This window comes from Delphinapterus leucas, chromosome 10 (genome assembly GCF_059928025.1).
Source record: "Delphinapterus leucas isolate spDelLeu-1000000601 "Yukka" chromosome 10, BTC_Dleu_Yukka2, whole genome shotgun sequence".
NCBI classification, from domain to species: Eukaryota; Metazoa; Chordata; class Mammalia; order Artiodactyla; family Monodontidae; genus Delphinapterus; species Delphinapterus leucas.
This window is the reverse complement of record NC_143138.1, coordinates 33357525-33376525: the sequence shown is the minus strand read 5'-3', so window position 1 is coordinate 33376525 and position 19001 is coordinate 33357525. Positions and strand designations below refer to the sequence as shown.

Sequence of the window (19001 nt, the reverse complement as noted above, 5' to 3'; positions counted from 1 at the left end):
GACCCCTGCAGCGCTCTCCACGTTCTGAAGGGTCAAGGAGAGCTGGCTTATACCCTGGTATAGACACGTCCTGGCCATCAGCTGCAGGCAGCCTCCAACCCTCTAGCATATAGCCGTGAACTTGGAAGTCTGAGAAAGAATCTGATGCACCTTACACCAAAAACCCTTTCTCTTTCCAGGTTTAAAGGGCTAGCTTCAGCTCTCTGGAAATTTTTTTTTCTTGAACTCATCAGGAACTTTTCTCACTGGAGAGAAACACATGGATTATGTGGCAGGCGTTTTCCTCACAGAAACACCCAAAGTACTGGGCTCTGGAGTCAGAAGACCAGAGTTCAAATCATAATGTTCCACCGGCAAAGTGAGAACCGGGCAGGCTGATCTAATCTTTTTTGGGTTTTTTGGAGCCTCAGTATTGACATCTGTCAAAGAGGAATAACAACACCTAATTATTCCAGGTTTTTGATGAAGATTAAACAGGAGAATGTTCAGGACATGCGTGGTGTCCAGGGAGAACTCATAAAGTCTCACCGCCTGGGTGGGGTTTCTGTTGGTTTGTTTTGACTTGAGTACAGTTGACATCAAGGCTCAATGACTCAGTCATGATTGAATACATTTGGTTATTTGTTTCCCGGGCAACCTTCAGCCCTCCCTTTGTTTCAGTGAGCAGCACGGTGCTCAGAGGCAGAAATGGCTAGAAGTGGACACAGGAAGGAAGAGAGAAAACCCACAGTCATGTGGGCCCTCCTTGACACCCTCCTGAAAGCACCACTGCATCAGAGGACATTCCCCTTTATCCCTAAAGATCCAGCGTCACCGTGGAAAGGCTAATGGGCGTTTAGCATACTGTTCACCAGGCAGAGGAAGAAGCAGGAGGATACAGATGCCCATGTGACATGCTCATGGGGCAGACTTGCTTTCTGGGGCAGGTGGGTCCCTGCGAGAGAGGCCTGTGGATCTCCATGGGTCAGTGAGACTTGGAGGTGCCTAAGAGGGACTCAGTGCGGCCATGAGTCAGGCCAAGCTCTCTAGTGTGGTTACTGGTAACGAAGGGGGTGTTCTGCTCTCTGGGGTCTGGCTCTCAAGCTGCTCAAGACCCCAGGAGAGGGAAAGAGATGTAATTCTTGAGTGGCCACCTAAAGTTTAGGAATATTTGTGGTTATGATTAAAGTGAGAAGTTGAAAGGTGCTGCCCCAGTTACCCGGAAAGAGACATTTCATTCCCTCCATGATACCAGATAAGGAAATAATCTACTTCCCTTCCTGTTGCAAGGGGGCCCCCAGCTCCCAGACTCCAGGAAATTGGCAGTAACTCTGTCTATATCTGCCGTTTCCTTACTTTCAGTTACAGCCTCCTGGCCTGCGTAAACAACGGCCCCCTTTAAGGAACGTGGGGCACACTGTCTGGCAAGGCTGTCCCAAAGCAAGCCTGGGGCGGCCTTGGTGCCCACATCTGCCACCTGATCTGACGGGCAAACAAGACCCTTCCTGGTGGAAGCTCCGAATCACTCAGTGTCCGTGCCAGCCTCCCAGAAGTTAGGGAGAAAATGAAGCCAACCCTTAACATCTGGGGGGCACCCTCATACCCACTGTCTTTCTGTGAGGCAGCCCAGCAGGAGGCTGTACTCCCATTTTGAGCTAAGCTATGGACGCTCTGAGGGGGGAAGAGATTTCCAAAGGACCACATGTGCCAGGAAGAAGCCAACCTGAGGGAGACAAGAGCAGAGGTCTCCGGTCCTCGGCCAGAGGTACCCCCCAGAACCACAAAGGAACACCACTAAAACAAGAGCCTCCACGTGACTTGAGTGTTCTCCAAAAACGCAACACAAGAAGGCAACAAGGAAATGCAAAGAAACAAGCCTCTATTTATTTCTATCTCACCTAAAAAAACGTCTCTGAATTGCTCCCATTTGCCCTCCTGCTTCTCCCCTCCACTCTCCATCTTCTGGACCTAAACCAAGCCTCCCCCTCTCCTCTGGATCATGTGCACATAGATTATCTCCCTCTTCATGGGACACTCACAGGAAATTTAAACATTCTCAGACGGGGCTCTTCTAAGCCCACTTCCCCTGCCCTCCACCCCCTACCCAGTTGCTGCGTATTCAGGAAATGCAAACCCAATATAAAGATAACCCGGGCCAAACAGAAAAGGAGACTGGCCCTGCGACCTTGTTGGGCAAATGACTTCCTCTCCCTGCATCTCAGACCCAGCGTCTGCAGAATGAGGAGGCTGGACCTGACGGACTGCAAGGAGGTCCCTCCGGCTCTGACCAGCGAGGGCTTAGCTGGGTGAACCTCCCAGACCCTGCCTGTCTCTGGGACACCCAGCAACCTTGAGGCAGGATACTGAGGCGGTACGGTTTTCCACCACTGACAGCCGATCCCTAAGGACCCTGGCCCCCTGGGGGGAAAGAACACTGGGAATCAGGACAGCTGGATGTCCATCTCGCTTCTGCGGTATTTTGGAAAAGGAACTGAGTGGGTGGGGGAGGTTATCAGGGCAGACTTAAGCTCAGTTAGAGTGTTTTAATTTTTTAAAAATAGAATAATCTATATGACGAGTGTAATAAAGATTATGAAAATGTTTTTAGAAACAAGACCACCTAACAGCAAGAAGGAACAGATAGCCAGTCTCCAGAGGAGCATCTAAAGACTCGGCTTAGAACCTATTTCTGTTGGCTTTTATGAGGCCATGGCAGTATATGAGTCCCGTGCCTGGGGCACCTCCTTGTTTCTCTACTCACAGTAACCCCGGCTCCCCAAACTCCTCACATACTCCCGAACATGATGTGTCCCGAGACTTCCTAGTTCTGCAAACCATCTCCACATCTGCATCTGGGACAACCCCTTGTTTCACTGCGCAGGACTCAGCTGACAAGGAGAACTCAACCTGGGGTGTCGCCCATGAAGAATATTTAATCTACCAGTTGAGCTCCCCATGGGCGAGGCCAGTTGGATGGTGTAAGTAATCAATCTTGGCTCACAGCTCTGAGTAACTAGAAAGGAGGAGGGACAGGAAGCATGAATCATTATCTGGAGAGAGGCCGTTAATAGACTTTGAGGTTTGCAGGCAGGGTGGGGATGGGGTGGGGTTGGGCCTGGCCCCTCAGCTAGGTCGAGAATGTCAGTGGACATCGTCGTGGGAGTCAGCTCCCTCCCTAGTGCAGCAGCATCAATCTTCAGGCTCCTGCAAAACCCCACCCTTCTAAGTACTAGAGCCACACTTGGAAAAGGAAGACAAGTGGTTGACTTGTCTTTGAAAATTATTTGGAAATAATGTTTTGATCCCCACAGACTGAATTTTTAAAGAAAGTTGTCAATCCCTGTTTTACAAAAGTGAGTTGGTAGCATTTGCAGGGAGATAAAAAGGCAAATGCAAATCCATTCAAGACCACCATGTTCACTGGCCATGCATGATCAGACACAGTTGGGAAACCTGGTGAAGCACAGTCAAACATGATTGCAGGACTTGTCAGGGCACTTGATATGCTAGTGGAGGTGGCTCTCGAAGAGACGCCACAGAGGCCATCTGTGGGGCTAGAAGCACTGCACTGGATCTCACTAGCTCAAGAGAATGCCCATCTCTAAACCTCAGTTCACACCACTTCGACACCCCCAATGTACAAGGTTCCTTTTCCAGCCACCTCACCCTACCTGCCCCACGGGGCCAGCCCCAATCTTCTTCCTAGCCTTCCCCAGGAAGTCTTCCCTGAGCACTCGAAGGCACAGTGCTGTTCCCCCTGGAAACCTATTCTGAATACCTGGCACTTAATCTTGTGAAGGTGTTTTATCCTTCATGCATTTTTTTGGTCATAAAGTCTTTTTAAATGAATAGACTGTTTTTCAGAGTAGTTTTAGGGTCATAGCAGCTCTATGCATTTTTCATAGCACTTGCCCACTGTACAAAGCCCAGAGTCACTACAAATAGCAGGTGCTAAAAAAGTTGTTGCCTGATAGATATCAAATCAGGAAGTGACACAAATCTGAGTGTAATATAAAGTCACTACTTATGAGCAGGGAGTGTGTGTTTATAAGCAGTCATGTCAGCTTTAAGAATGGAAGTCAGATGGACAGTGGAGACCACCCATCCTGCCCCTTCTGGACATGTGTCCAGCAGAGTTGGTGTGCCATCCACTGACTGGGCTGTGGGCACCACAGGGACAACTCCCCAGCGAGTGATGTCATGAGGTTCCAGAGCTCTCATGGTTCTAAGACAGAAGGAACAGGTTGGAGGGAGGGCTGAGATGCTGAGATGCCCCATCTTTAGGGATGAACATTTCTAGAACCCATGGTTTATAGCCTGTGCAAACACTGGCCAGACCAGTGTGTTCTGCTTTCCCTCCGATTAGTTTTAAAAACACCCCAGCGGGGCTGGGAATCCCACATTGACCCTAGACTCCTGCCTCCTTTTCCATCACATTTCATAAACCAGCTCTGCCAACATGAGAGCATCACTGAACAGGGGTGCGAGTCTTGAAGGGGTCTGTTCTTAGTCATGATGGTGTTGAGTACCACGGACTGGGTGCTTGTGATGCTCCAAGCTCTACATACATACATCATCTCATTTCAACCTTGAACAGCTTTGCCTGTGGTCCCCATGTTGCAGATGAAGAAATGGAAGCTCAGGGAGACGAAGCTAGTGAGAGGCAGAGCTAGGTTCAAACTCAGCTCTTTCTCCTGCCCCCAAGCCCAAAACGTCTAACCACTGTGCTCTGTGGCCTCCCCTCCGATGAAAGTCACACAGACAGGAGACAGGAAGACTAACAGCAGGAAGGATGGGGTTGGGGGGTGTGGAAAAGAGGCACAAGGGAAGGGAGAAGGAGAGAGAGCACGAGGACAAGAGGAAGTTGGGGTCTTGTCCTCAACCTTGAGGTGCACATGGGATCTGGCTGCAGGTCCAGGAGGTCTTTGCCAAGTGGGAATGAAGCAGGAAGGTTGCTGGGGACCACGGGAGAAACAAACCACAAAATATGCAGAAGCCATTTCCTCTCTAGAGGAAGATAAACAATAGATTCATAAACAAATTTTACAAAGCTGCCCAACTATTTATTTATTCTGGTAGGAACTTATATCCTTTGTGAGCATAAAGCTAATCCCCCCAAAATTGGTTAAGTTATTCTGAGGAGAGCAAAGGTGGGAAAAGGGGATAGGGGAGGGACATACTCCTTGCCGGTCCATCACCTGCTAGCCCCGTGACTGCAGTCAGTTACGTGTCCTTTCTGAGCCTTGGTTCATTCTTCTGTGAACAAGGAATAGTAATTCCTGCCCCAGGGGGCTATGGTAGAAAAGAAAGAAAACAGACCTTCTGGCAATATGGCAGATCAGATACCCTACTTGACCTTCCCAACTGAAACAACTTAACATGCTATTTAAAATTTAAAATAAAAAGATTGTATACACACTGCTGAACTGGTATAAATGGAAGGATTCTTCGAAGACCAAAAACAAAACCAAAAGCAGGAACTTTGGGATGTAAGCTAGCAGCAAACCTGGCTTTTGCCCTGAGGGTTCCTGCCAAACCCTACAGATTCTAAGTTTCTCATGAGAGCTGCACAGCGTTCAGGAAACAGGAGAAAAAGCTTAGTTCCTTCATAAAATTGGGACTTCAAAAGGCTCCACCCTCAATGAATGAGAAATAGACCCCCAACACAAAAGGAGACCACGAGGAAACCTGACCTTGGGCTGGGTAGAAATCTGAACCCATAAGCTGGATCTCACACAGATTTGCAGTTTGAATTCATGCTACTTATGTAGCCAGAAAAGCTTTGGGTAGAAAATGAATTTAAAGTGATTTTTGATTGGGAGTGCCCCCAGACAACTAGCAAAAGTTAATGCAAAACGTCTCTGGAAAAATTAACTTCAAGCCATACCTCAAATAGTTCACAAAGGTAAAGTTCTAAGGAAAATGAACAGCTCAAAGAAAATAACAACAACAAGGAAACAACAACAAGGCATTATGAGTACTAGCCAGCAGAAGCAACAGACGGCAGAATCAGACCTGCAAAGATTTCAGATTCTCAATTACCAGACATGAAATTCTACTATTTCTAAATAGCAATTTCAATATGTTAAAGAAATCAAGAAGTTTGCAAATATAAGCAAGAAATAAGAGAAAATCACCAAGCAGATTTAAAAAATAATGGACCAGAACTTCTAGAAATGATAAATAAAGAAGCTGAAAGGAAAAAATTTCAATGGATGGATTAAACAGCATTTGAAACACAGAATAAATTAAATGGAAGACAGGTTGGAAGAAATTATTCAGAGTTCAGCACAGAGGGACAATGAGGTGAGAAATATGGAATAGAGGTTACGAGATACGGAGAACAGAATGAGAAGGTCCACCATATGTCTAACTGGAGTTCCAAAAGGAGCTATTAGAAAGAATGCGAAAGAGTCAATATTCAAAGAATGAAGGGTGAGAATCCTCCAGAACTGTTGAAAGACACTCATCTTTAGCTCTAGGAATCCCAATGAAACCCGAACAGAATAAAGACAGAGAAACTGACACCTAGCTACATGAGAGAGAAGTGGCAGAACACCAAAGAAAGCAGCAACATCTTTAATGTAACTAGAGGGAAATGCCAGGTCACTTATAAAGGAAGACCAACAGCCAACTTCTCAACAGCAACATTCAGAGCCAGAGGTAGTGGAATAATGGTTTCAGTGACCGAAGAGAAAATATCCAGTAAAGCTACCTTTCAAAATTAAGAGCAAAATATAGTGTCAAGCCAACAAAAACCAAACCAAACCAAAGCAAAAACAACTTGAAAGTTTACCACCAACAGACTCTCACTAAAGGATAATGCTAAAAGGGGTTTATTTCAGGCAGAAGGATAATGATCTCCAATTCATGAAAGAATGGTGAGAAAAGATATGGATAAGAATGTGGATACAAACACATCATATAAAACAATGATGTCTAAATTGTAGGGAAAAAAACAGGACAGCATGAAAACACAGGATAACAATTGTATATAAATTGGGAGAGGTAGTGGTTAGAATTAAACCAGTTTATGGTTCTTGTGTTTTGGGGGAGGCAGGTAAAGACAGTGATTAATTTTAGACTTTGTTAAGTATGCCTGTTAAAATAGATCGGCTAAACATTTGAAAGAACAGATACAGAGCACATAACTTCCAACTAAGAAGACAGAAGATGGAATGAGGAGGGAAAAACATCTCAACCAAAAAGAAGGAGCAGAAAAAAAACAAATATAAACATGGTTGAAATGAATCCCAATTCATCAGTGAGATACACCTGTTCTAACCAAACAGCATTGCCTTAAAATATACAAAATTTTATACATGAGCAAAATTTTTGGCACTACAAGGGGAAATGGACAAATCCAATGGGAGATTTTTAACATGTCTCTCAATAATGTGTTATTGAGAAGATTAGTCAGACAAAAACAGACAAGGACGTATTACAGATGATTTGAAGAGCACAATGAACTAGCTTATTTTAATGACCATATACAGAAAACTACTATATATCTAATAATTAGAGAGTACACGCTTTTTCAAGCACTCATAAAACATTTAAGAAAAAAAATGAAAAGATAAAATATTTAAAAGGAGCACACAGAAATGGTTCAATGCTTATTTCAAACTCTCTCCAAGGATCCATACCTATTTTATCTTAAAAAAGAAAAAGACCCTGTCTTTCTTGTTCACTGAGGTATCTCCAGAGTCTAGTACAGTGACTGTCACAAAGGGGTCTCTTAATATGTCCTGAAGAATGAGTGGCGAACGAAGGATTCTCTGTTGAGGATGGTACCGGCTGAGTGAGCACTGAGGACCAACACTGGAGGTGATGAAGCCCTTTCTAACACGGAGGGGACAAGAGGACAAGGTGAGTGGTGCCAGTCTCCAGGGAGAATTTATACAAAACAGAAAAACAGAGTCACGACAGCCATCTCCAAATCCAAAGAGAGGGTCATGTGGAAGAGTCTTTGAAAGCCCAGTCTTTGTGGGTCCATGTGGCAGAGCAGAGGAGAGAAGTTAGAAATTTCAGAGAGGAAGAATTTGTCTCAATATTAGGAAGAATTTTCTAACAATTCGTTGCTCAGCATTGGCCGGGAATTGGCCTGGCTTATCCTCTAAGGCCCTTTATGACCCTGTGTGGGACAGGAGACTATCCAGGGCGTCCTGAGAGCCCCAGACCATGAGTGGACCATCCTTCCAATTGTATCCTATCCCAGAGATTCCTTCATCCAAAATTCCCTGGATACCCGATCCCCAAAAGATCTGCCCAAGGTCCCAGATTCAGGAGGTGGTGGAGGAACAATGAGAGCTTCAGTCCCCAGAAACTCAATCCAGTGTCCTTTCTGCTCCACCATCGGCCTCTCCATTAGCCGAAATGAGCACGTTTTGCCCCATTAGGCTGACATGTACTTTTTCAGTCTACCCATGTCCCAGTAAACCCCATTTTCCCAGCATATGGCAAGGGATTACAAAAGCATAGAGAATTAGTCCAAATGAAAATGCCGAGACTTTCCAGGAAAAGGGAAGCAAGCTCACCTTGGCCTCCGCAGCAGATGGTCGGGTTGGGGGCCTGGCTCTGGGGGCTTCTCCTGCGGCCGGCCAGTCGTGCTGCTCTCATGCTGCTGGGCAGGTGGGAAGAGGAGGCCTAGTTCTGTGGGAAAAAGAGAAAGAAAGGTCACTTCTTCATCGTCTGCTCCCAGCTCTCCATCACCAGCCTGCCAAGGACACTATCCAGAAGCCGCGGGAGCTCGCGAGGCTGGCCTCAGCCACTCTCATGTCATTGGGGAGCAGACAGGCGCAGGACGAATGTTTCCCACGCCCTCCGATGTGCCAGGCAGGGCTCTAAGGAACGAGGCTACAAAGATGAATCAGATGCAGTCCCTGCTTTCAAGCAACAGCCTAGCGAGAGAGAGAGAGAGAGAAAGAAGGGGAGAGAGAGAAGAGAGAGAGAGACATACACATGTTTCACTACAAGATAATTTGGTAAGTGCTGTGATTTCTCCAAGTTCATTCAACAGCCTACCTGTCCCACAGGGAGCAGAGGCAGCTTACAAGTGCTACAGCACAGGGCTTCTCAAGCTCTTTGTTATGAAGGACCAGTTCTTTGTTTTTAATTTCTGATCCATCACGGATGAATACTTTTATAAAATATAAGAAAAGGAACTGGTAGAAAAATGAAATGACAAAAATATTCATAGAGTACAAGCCTACTTCTTAATGATTCAACAGCTTACTCTGTCAAATCGGCATGAGAGTTTCTAAGCGCCTCCTCTCAATTTCTGTACTGATCTCGTGGACCGGTAAACAGCTTGCAGACCAGCACCATTCCACAAACCACAGCTGAGAAGCATGCTATAGGAAACGTTTGTAAAGAGTGCAACCTTCCTGAGATGTCTGGCTGAGCTCTTGGTTCAGAGAGGGTGGTTGGAAATGAAAATGATGTCAAATTCACCCTCTGGACTACAGTTCAGACTGTTCAGGGAGTCTCCAAGGAGGAGAGTTACAGCAGGGAGTTTGGGAAAGTGTGGCGGGGGGGTGTCTGAGGTGGTGGCACCAACACACTGGGTTCACGGGAACCTGGTCAGAAGTTGTGCCTGGAGCCCTGTCCTGCTCTACCTTGAACTTCCAATTGTAACTATGGCAACCCCAGCCAAAGCTACTGCCCGGAATGGGAAGAACAAAAGTGTCATCTATTAAAATGGACTGGGACGTTTCAAAAAATAAAGCATTTCCAAAATGTCAAGAGGGCTGCTGGCGTTCATTCCTACCATTTAATGTTATAAAAATGATGTTTTTTAAATTGAGAAATCTTTTGTCTGTGACAGCCAGCTCCCAAAAAAGCCTTTAAATGCCTATTGCCTTAATACTTGAGGGAGAGATTACAAGTCATTTTCCCCCATTTGAACGCTTAAGAGAAAGTGCTCATTCCTCTAAACTCTCAGCTTTTATGTAGTTCTTATTTTAAACTTTAGAAGATATCTCTGTAGAAGAAAAAATTCCCTTTTCAAAGTCTTTTTTTTTTTTTAAATGCATACACACGTACACTCACTCCTGGCTTCAAATGCTAAGTCATTTGCAATTTGGGAGTTTGTTGCTCATGAAATTCTAGCGATAAGCACATCATAAACATTCCTATAGCAAGGGAATGCTTTGGAAGCGATGTCTGTGATGTTACCGAGATTGTCTCTCATTATCTCTGAATGTTGGCTAAGTGAAGGTTACAGGAATAACTATTTATGTATAAATAAGTCAACAGAGTAACTGGCAACTTCAGGAGCAGATCTTACCAAGAAGCTAAACTATGGCACGAGGTGGGAAGCAGGGATGGACTTCCCTCAGTTTCCATGAGTGTTTCGTCCTTATTCTCAACATGCGAAAATAACTCTCCAGGCTCCCCGACAGGAGCAACAGTCCTTGGAATCACTCATGGGCAAGACTAAGCTTAGACCACACAGCCGACTTTCATATGTCAGGCGCTGGGCTGGATGCTAGTGCTCGCAATGTGGGTTCTTCTTCAAAGAGACCCAAGGGAGACATATAAACAGGCAATTACAATCCCCCTTTCCTGCAAGAAGAGTATATTGGCTGGAGTTAAGGTAAAGGAAACGAAGTTAACTAGCTCAATCCATCTCTCCAACCATCCACTGGTCCATCCATTGTTGACTGAGTGCCTAGTATATAGCAGGCAAGTGCAAAGCACTAGGCATACAGCAGTTGAGACCAATGTGGCCCCTGCCTTCATGGAGCTTATCCTCTAGTGGGGAAACCAACATTAATAAATTAGAAATAACTATAATAGCGGTGCTCTGAAGAAGTATGATTACTGCCATAACAGCGTATGTCAGAGGTAGATCTAGCACAGGAAAGGGTCAGTGGTGCTTTCCTAAAGAATTAGTCTTTAATCTGAGCCCTAAGAATAAATTAGTGAAACAAAATAGGGTGGGGGCAGGAGGGAAAAGACAGAAAGAAAAGGTGTTGCCAGCACAATAGGCTGTGCAAAGTTCCTGTGACGGAAGGAACACGGCACATTCTAGCTGTGAAAGGAGGCTCTTAATAAGGACCGAATCGGTTCTTGACTCACATCATGCTTCCACTGTGATGGTATTCAGACCATGCATTATAGATGTGCAGGTTTTTCCAAAAGTGCCCAAGAAGTTACTTAAGGCGAGCCAGGAAAGTAAGGTGCATGTCAGCTAATTCTCCCTCTTCCTAAGCTGGCATGAGGCATCCAACACAGGGGCCACCTTATCCTTCCTCCCATTTTATAGCAAGTTTTGGGACTCATCTATTTTTCTCTTCCACAGTGGTAACTTGGCCAAATCCAATTTGACCAGTGGTGAAAATTAGTTGGTCAGGGCTGACGTAGACTGACAGTGGATGTGGGTTTGGGGATGTGAACAAGCATTCTATTATTTTTAATTTTTTTTTGCGGTACGCGGGCCTCTCACTGTTGTGGCCTCTCCCGTTGCGGAGCACAGACTCCGGACGCGCAGACCCAGGGGCCATGGCTCACGGGCCCAGCCACTCCGCGGCATGTGGGATCTTCCCAGACCGGGGCACAAACCCGCGTCCCCTGCATCAGCAGACGGACACCCAACCACTGCGCCACCAGGGAAGCCCAGCGTTCTATTATTAAATGACTGCTGGAGAAGCCTCGTGGTGAATGTTACTCGACGGAAGGTCATACAATTTCATGCACAGAATATGAGCTTTGGGGCCAAGCAGACCAGGGTTCAAATCTGGCCCCGCCCCTCACTGGCCATTTGGCCTGGTTCTTTCATAAAATGGAGTTAGCAGTGCCTTCCTTGCTGCGAGATCAGCAAGAGCACAGGTCCTACACCGAGCACATTTCCTGGCTCCCAACTGGCCCTGGATAAGTGTCAGCATTACTATCACACAGCAGTGTGTGGGGACAGCCATGCTCCTCCCTCAACATGAAAATCAACAGGAATCCATGAAACAATTTCCCAGCTGGTACTGGGGCTGCAGGGCAGCTTTGCAGGGGTGCAGGGGTCCCGATGACTCACAGTTTCTTGGTGTGTGACCTCATGGGTCCCCTGCCACTGTGCTGAGAGTTCCCAGCGGGAAGTCCCTCTGCACCAGGGCTAACGGGCACTGAGTCTCACCTCGGTGGCCCCAGGCCCACTCTCTCTGGATGCTACCCCAGGACTTACAGGGAGCTCTACCCAGGGGCTCCGGGCCGGCAGCCAGCAGACTTGGGTTCTAGTTCCACCACTAATGGCTGGGGTTTCCTTGGACAAACAGCCGAGTTCCAGAAGGGAGAGGAGATGGAACAGCTACCACACCCTGAAGGCCTAAACACAGGCCAGGCCTGGTGCTGGGCCTTCCCAAGAAGCACCCGAATAGTCACAATAGTCCTGCGGGGTCACTGTTGGTATCACCATGTTACAAGTGAGGAAACTGAGGCCTGCTGGTTTGTCCCAGACCACAGAACTAAGTGACGGAACCAGAACGGGAAGCCGGAAAGCCCTTCCTCTCTACCACGGCACTGCCGTACGGGCATGGAAATCTTACTTAGGTCTTTCCCACACGACCAGTGAGGACACAGCCCTGGAAGGCTCTGTGATTTCCCAGGGACCCACAGGCAGCAAGCCACCAGGCAAGGCCAGACTCTGTCCCATGCCCCACATGGCTGTCTGGGTCTCAGTTTCCCTTCTGCACACAGTGGTGACTAATGATGCCTTACAGACCACACTGCTGTTAGAGTTAAGGGGAGAATGAAGATTTAAGAGTCTTGGGAGGGAAAAACTACTATAGAGACATGAACACTTTAAATGGGTACTGAGAGGCTCAAACCCAAGAGGAAGGGTTCCTGTTGGCCACAGAGCAGTTGAAATGAAAACTGGACAGGAGCAGGGTGGCAGCCAGGGGAGGGGAGGGGACACAGGAGACAAACTGTGGAGCTTCTGAAATGGGAAGCAGGACCCAATGAAGTGTGAAGAATTCCCTCCATGCCACCCACAATAAATTAGAAATTGGCACAGATATTTAAAAGAAGGAAAAGCAGGAGGGGGAGGAGAAGAAATTGAGGAGGAAGAGGAATTAAATCTGTAGATTTAATCTAAGAACATCTAAGAAACAGGGTGGAGAGTCATCAACGCAATGAGAAATCTTAGACTCCAGTCACGTGGGGGCCACTCATTCTGTCAAACAAGTTCTCCTGCACAGAGATGATGGTGACACGGAAGAAGATCTAATTTTCAAGGGAGACACATTCTATCAACAGATGGGGAGGCCTGGAAGCTTTTCCAATGTGGTGAAAACTCCCATTCTCTCTCCAACCATCTCTCCTCTTCTGTAGATGCCCCACTCTTACCTCCATGGAGGTTGAGAAAAGAATAATTTATAGGCACTAGAAGAGGGCATTCCTGCTCAGACCATTATGAGAGATAGGTGGCCACTTCATCAGGTCTCCATGCACCTGGTTATTCCAGAACACAGAAGCTGGGGTATTCGACCAATATCACAGCAGCTCAAACACTGAGAGCATATCAGACAGACTTATCATAGGCTGACAATGGATGGCGGACCACCATCCACTCTCCAACCTCCTCAGGCCTCCTATTCCCTTGCTCACAGCCCCAGTCAGCTTGTCTTTCAGGTCTTCACACACTCCAAGCTCTTTCTTACCCCAGGACTTCTGCACATGCTGGTTCCTCTGACTGGGATGCTCTTCTCCTAGCTCCCTCCTCATTAACATCTAGTTAGCTTTCAAATACAGCTTCAGTGAGACTTCTTTGACTCTCCAGAAACGCAAGTGTGCAACAGCACTTATCAAAGTTGCAATTAATTAATTATGTGATTAACGAGGGGGCCTCCCCAGTCAGACTGTAAGCTCTCTGAGGGCATGAGCAAGTGTCTGCTTTTTGCACCATCGTGTCCCATGGGTGAGCACAGCAGTTTGTCTGCAAATCAAAATCACCTGGGGAGCTTTAAAAAACACAGATGCTTGGGGTTCACCAAAACCCATTAGACAATAGTGCTTAAAGCTGGTCAGGTGTTGTGACATGTGGCCAAAGCTGAGAACCTAAGGAGGCCATGGGTGCTGGGCTTCTGTCCTACAGCAATCTTGAAGTGGCCCAGGGAGTTACAGTAGGACCTTGCTCCCTTTGCTTGTGGATACAATGCATCATTTAAATATTGTTTTCCACCCCAGAGATTATATTCGAGGAAATTCCGGAAGAGGGAAACAAAATCCTCATTGTTAGACAGGAATACTATTCCTTTCATGAAGCACTCCCACGATAACCCCCTCCCCGACACTCCTCTACCTGCTAGCCCTGGTTTATCACCTTTATCCTCAGAGCCACAGGATTAACCTTATGTGTTCCTGAAATACACTTAAATATTTGGGGGGATAACCCCTAATTTTAAAAATTAAATCAGGCTCGGCTATACTATCCAGTAGAGTGCAAAACTTCACCTTAAATTTTATTAAAACAGAAGAATTCAAAGCCAGTTCGTGCCAGGACAGGCCCTCCAGGCCAGCCCCAAGCCGCAGGTAGAGGTGCTTTGCAGTAACTTGCCCATGGGGGCACTGGGGTGGGGGAGCTCCCACCGGTCATCTGCACTGATCTGGCCTTTCCAGGGCAAGCTGAGAACAAGCTGTCCCTATCCTCTCAGTTCCCCTTACTAAAGGGGAGGGAGTAAGTGCTACATGCTAAATGTTCTGTCCCTCCCCCACCAATTCATATGTTGAAATCCTAACCCCCAAATGTGATGCTATTAGTAGGTGGGGGCTCTGGGAGGTGCTTAGGTCATGAGGGTGGAGGTCTCATGAATGGGATTAGTGCCCTTATCAAAGAGATCCCGATAGCTCCCTCACCCCTTCTGCCATGTGAGGACACAGTGAGAAAGTATTAGCAATGCACCAGGAAGAAAGGGCCCTCACAGAATGTGACCATGCTGGCATGTTGATCTTGGACATCCAGCCTCCAGAACGGTGTGAAATAAATTTCTGTTGTTTATAAGCCATCCTTTTTCGTTATGGGCTAAGACAGTAAGATGTGTGAAAAAAAATCCAACCTCTTAAACACACTCAAATTAACAACTCCAATCCTCTGATGGGTTTCACCAGCCCAACAAAAGCCCTGTTTGACTGAATCCCAAGTCCCATGCCTCCGTGAGAAATAGACCATCACTTAACCCAGTGCAGGGCAAGCTCTCCTGAATATAGCTCTAGCGCCCATAGGGACCACCTGGGGAAGTTAAGAATGAAGCTTCACCTTGCACCCACTACGTTGGTAATAATAAAATAATAACAAGTGTTGGTGAGGATGTGGAGAAATCGGAACCCTTCTGCACTGCTGGCAGGAATGGAAAATGGTGCAGCTGCTTTAGAAAACAGTGTGGCAGTTCCTTAGAGTTATCAATGACCCAGTAACCCTACTCCTAGGTGTAAACCCAAAAGAACTGAAAACAGGCACTCCAACAAAAACATGTTCACACATGTTCAAAGAAGCTCTATTAACAATAGCCACAAAAGTGGAAACGACCCAAACATCCATCAACTGGCTAACAGATAAATCTGGTATCTACATACAATGGAATATTATTCAGCCATAAAAAAGAATGAAGTTCTGATACATGCGACAACATGGATGACCCTCGAAAACATTAAGTGAAAAGAGTCAGACACAAAAGGTCACATATTGAATGATTCCTTTTTTTTTTTTTTTTTTTTTTGCGGTACGCGGGCCTCTCACTGTTGCAGCCTCTCCCGTTGCGGAGCACAGGCTCCGGATGCGCAGGCTCAGCGGCCATGGCTCACGGGCCCAGCCACTCCGCAGCATGCGGGATCTTCCCGGACCAGGGCACGAACCCGTGTCCCCTGCATCGGCAGGCAGACTCTCAACCACTGTGCCACCAGGGAAGCCCTGAATGATTCCTTTTATCTGAAATACCCAGAAGGTAGGTAAGTCCATGGAGATATCAAGCAGACCAGTGGTTGCCAGGGGCTGGGGCTGGTAGGAGAATGAGGGGTGACTGCTTAATGGGTATGGGGTTTCCTTTTGGGGTGATGAAAATGCCTTGGAACTAGACAGAGGTGATGGCTGCGCAACACTGAGAACGCACTAAACGCCGCTGACCTCTATATTTTAAAATGGTCAGTGGTTGATTTTATGCTGTGCGAATTGTACCTCAATTAAAAACAACAATAAACAAAGCTTCCAGGGCCCCACCGTGAGAGGCTCTGACTCAGTAGGTGTGGGCTGGGCCCAGGGATCTGCTTTTCCAAAGAACATCTGAGTGATTCTGACATGGGGGTCTCAGGCATGGCCTAAACGTTAAGGGCTGATGTGTGTAAATGATGCCTTTACTTTAGATGAATCAGTAACTCCTGCTGCTATTTCCTGAGTGCCCAGTATGGGCCAGGCAGGCACTGGGCTTGGTGCTTTCAAATACAGTGTCTCAGAATCACACTGCAAGTTGGGAATGATCACTGTTTTGTTTTATAGTTGAGGAGACTGAGGCTCAGAGAGGTTAAGTAAGTTGCCCAGGGCACACAGCTGAGTAACAGTGGATTCATACCAGTATCTGTCTGACTCCACAGACCATATTTTCCCCATCACCCCATACTACACCACTGTGTCTTTTAACAAGCCCTTCCAGGCAGCAGAAATGTCATTTTTGTGTTTATATGATCTTTAGGTTAGAGACTTAGGTCATCTTACTAAAACTGAGATCCTTGGTATCTCCTGGGAATTCACTAGAAATGCAGACTCTCAGTCCTCACCCCAGGTTTGCTGAATCAGACTCTGCTCTCCCCAGGTGACTTGTGTGACACTAAAGTGTGAGCCGCACAGGTTTCTCTAGAGCTGTGCTATCCAATATGGTAGCCACTAGCCTATTTAAGTGGCTATTTAAATTAAAACTAATGGGGACTTCCCTGGCAGTCCAGGGGTTAAGACTTCGCCTTCCAATGCAGGGGGTGTGGGTTTGACCCCTGGTCTGGGAGCTAAGACCCCACATGCCTCGGGGCCAAAAAACCAAAACATAAAACAGAGGCAATATTGTAACAAATTCAATAGAGACTAAAAAATTGGTCCACATAAAAACAATCTTAAAAAAAAATAAAATTAATTAAAATGAAATAAACTTAAAAACTCAGTTCGTCAGTTGTACCAGCCACATCTGAAGTGTTCCACAGCCACATGTGACAAGTGGCTACCACTGGGCAGCAGAAAATAGAACATTCCATCAGTGCTGTGCTAGAGCAGGCTATCTTGAACTTGGCACCACTGACATTTGGGGCTAGATAATTCTTTGTTGCGGGGGGTGGGTGTGGCGAGACTTCCAGCACATGGTAGAGTAGTAGTTTGCAACCTGGGATGATTTCGTCCCTCGAGGGAATGGCAATGTCTGTAGACATTTTTTGGTTGTCATAGCCGGGAGGTTCTACTGGCATCATATGGGCAGAGGTCAGGGATGCTGCTAAACATCTTACATCCTACAGTGCACAGGACAGCACAACAAAGAATTATCCGGTCCAAAGTGTCAGTGGTGCCGAGGTGAGAAGCACCCAGCTAGAGTAATCAAAAATACATGGCCATTCTCAGTAAAACTGGAGGCAGGAGACTCACGACACCAAAGTGCCCACCCCCCTCCTTTGCCAAATTCAGAACCGGAGAAGAGTATCTATTTTCGCCAAGAATGCAGAGTAAGAAGTCCTGGTTTCCAGAATAATCGACGAACTCATTACTAAAATGAGGTCCCTACACTTCAAATCCCAAGGGCTGGGAAATGAAGAAGTTAATTTTTTTTTTTGCGGTACGCGGGCCTCTCACCGTTGTGGCCTCTCCCGTTGCGGGGCACAGGCTCCAGACGTGCAGGCTCAGCGGCCATAGCTCACGGGCCCAGCTGCTCCATAGCATGTGGGATCTTCCCGGACCGGGGCATGAACCCGTGTCCCCTGCATCGGCAGGCGGACTCTCAACCACTGCGCCACCAGGGAAGCCCGAAGAAGTTAATTTTCGATGTTTGGAATGTGTGATAAATTCCACAAGAAACCACAATCTGCCTATAGGTCAGGTGTGGACACATCGTTCGTTCGTTCATGTATCTATTTACTTAAAAGTATTTATTGAGCACCTACCATGTGTCAGGTACTCTTCCAGCGTTGAAAGCAGAACGGCCAATAAAACAAACCAGGTCCCTGCCCTTGTGGAGCTGGCATCCTAGTGGAGGAGACCAACAGGACCCAAGTAAACAAATACACCAGCAGTGGAATGGGTATGATCAGTGCTACGAAGGGGAGGGGTGCAGAGGAGTGACGGGGGATGGGTATCTGAGGTCACCTCTCTGAAGTGTCCTGGGGCAACTGAAAAGGTGTCATCCGGCAGAGACCTGAATGAACTGAGATTGTACCAGGTAATTCGAGGAGGGACAAGAGTTCCAAGCAGAGGGAACAGGGGCTGTTGACTCCTCTGGCGAAACAAGCTTTCTGGAGCTGGAAAAGGCCGGCATGTGAGGTTGGCAAGGCAGGAACGGGCCAGGTCACGGGGATAGGAACCCACTGGAGGGCTCGGAGCAGAGGAGAGATGGGGCTTGATCAGCTTTTCACATAGAGAACAAACTATAGGAGGATAAGAGTGGAAAAGGCCAGACCTGTGACGAGGCTGCTACAGTCTTCCAGGCAAGAGATGGTGATGGCTTATTATTAGTTAATTAATGAAATCATTAATATTAATACTAGCTCTCTACTTGGCCAATGTTATTAACACTCTATCTCAGATATATTACAGGCAGGCTCTGCATCATGTTCAAGCTACTTCTATGGAGAAATGCATTCTGAGTTCCAAATGATCAACTTGAAACCTTTTCCATCCACCTGGGTTGTAAGTCGGGGACCGTGTGACCTGGGAGAAGACAGCAAGAAAGGGAGTTGGGGGGTTAGAGAATTTTAGCAGGAGGAAAAAGGGTGTATGCCCCCAAATCCCCCTTTCTCTAGAACCATCAGGGGTGTCTGAGAGGGGCCTTCCAATTCTCCCAAGAGTTGTT

The 19001-nt window shown here is 46.9% G+C and overlaps 1 protein-coding gene across 21 annotated transcripts in view; it reads right to left on the bottom strand.

Annotated features, from left to right (window-relative positions):
* Positions 1-19001, bottom strand: part of TRERF1 (transcriptional regulating factor 1) — a 230156-nt gene that overhangs the window by 57836 nt on the left and 153319 nt on the right. For 18 of the 21 annotated variants that reach the window (XM_089918716.1, XM_089918731.1, XM_089918732.1 and 15 more), the window contains one exon: positions 8517-8631. The gene's annotated coding sequence lies outside the window, so the exon portion shown is untranslated. Of the gene's footprint in view, positions 1-8516; positions 8632-13631; positions 17831-18096; positions 18179-19001 lie in introns of those variants that run through there. The other 3 variants (XM_089918717.1, XM_089918722.1, XM_089918723.1) reach the window with 2 other exon arrangements.